Raw genomic sequence first — 1,552 nt, 5'->3', positions numbered from 1 at the left:
CTGCAGTTCTCATCCTGTCCCTGGTTATGTAAGGAGGTGACACTGCTTGGAAACACGAGATATCCCTCTGCATTCCAGGTAACGTTCATGGAGAGCTGGGTGTTACAGTCACAGACACAACTACGGCTCTCCCTGGGGTATTTATACACTTTTCACCAGAAACAAAAAAGCCCCGAAATTTATTAACTGTTGACATTAGCTTTTCTTGAGTGTGTATTTTACAGCTGAATTATGGTCGAAGATGGGGCTGAGGAAACCATCTAACAGATCACGAGACCTCGTGCAGCGACTGCGCTGAACTTCTGACCTGCTCCTCTCTGTGTGGCTGCTGTCACTCCCAAACCCTCAGCCACACAAACCCACCACCAGGACATACATGTCCTATTTCCTCCTCCTGCATTTTGCCTGTTTCTTCTTGGTTACAGATGTATTTCACGTCAATGTTACAGTTCTTTGTTCTTTATGTTTTTTTTTTAATAAATAAAAAAAATTGCACTATTAAACGCTGTGTTTCAAGAAACGCTATTTAAGGGGTGAAGGTGATGTGATGCTGGTCCTGAGCCCCGCAGCAGTGATGTGTTAGTGCTTGGTGACCTCAAAGCTGCTCTTGTCCTGTCCCCTCTGTGCCGTGTGCAGCATCATCCCCTCCATATGGGAACACTCTCAGCCCAATGATCCGCTCGGTCCCTGCTCTGTTTGCCGTCACCTGGTGCCACTCTTGGCTGTCTCCATCTGTCCCTCGGTTGGGTGGTGAAGGGCAAGGAGAGGCCACGGCCAAGAGCTGCCAGGGCTCTCATCGGGGGTCACCTTCACCTGAGGGAGGATGGGGACACCAGGGGGTGTCACAGAATCATTGAGAAAAAGACCTCTGAGATTATCCAGTCCACCCTGTGCCCGATCCCCACCTTGTTCCCCAGCCCAGAGCACTGAGTGCCACGTCCAGTCCTTCCTTGGGCACCTCCAGGGATGGGGACTCCACCACTGCCCTGGGCAGCCCTTTCCAATGTCTAACCACCCTCTCCGTGAAGAAATTCTTCCCGATGTCCAACCTAAACCTCCCCTGGTGCATCTTAAGCCTGTGTCCTCTCGTCCTGCCGCTTGTTCCTGGGAGCAGAGGCGGAACCCCACAGCCCAATTTCAAGGAATCGCAGAGAACCAGAAGGTCCCCCTGAGCCTCCTTTTCTCCAGGCTGAGCCCCCCCAGCTCCCTCAGCCGCTCCAGCCCCTTCCCCAGCTCCGTCCCTTTCCCTGGACACGCTCCAGCCCCTCCGTGTCCTTGTCGCGAGGGGCCCAGACCCGGACAGAGCCCCGGCGGTGCCGGGCACGGGGGGGACAACCCCGCTCCTGCCGCCGCAGAAGCCGCAGCACGGGGTGTGGAGGACGCGGCCGCCCCGCACCTGCCCCGGGCCCTTCCCCGGAACTTCTCCCGGGGCTCCCCGTCCCTGCCCGGGGCCGCTCCGGCCCCGCCACCCCCGCCCGCCCCGCTGGCTCCTCCCCGGGGCCGCGGCCGCGGAGGGCGGAGCGGACGCGGCGCCGCCGCCGCGCAGAGCAGC

Source organism: Corapipo altera, unplaced genomic scaffold, assembly GCF_003945725.1.
Source record: "Corapipo altera isolate COAL_440 unplaced genomic scaffold, ASM394572v1 77b, whole genome shotgun sequence".
Lineage (NCBI taxonomy): Eukaryota > Metazoa > Chordata > Aves > Passeriformes > Pipridae > Corapipo > Corapipo altera.
The sequence above is the reverse complement of the archived record's forward strand: the minus strand, read 5'-3'. Positions refer to the sequence as shown.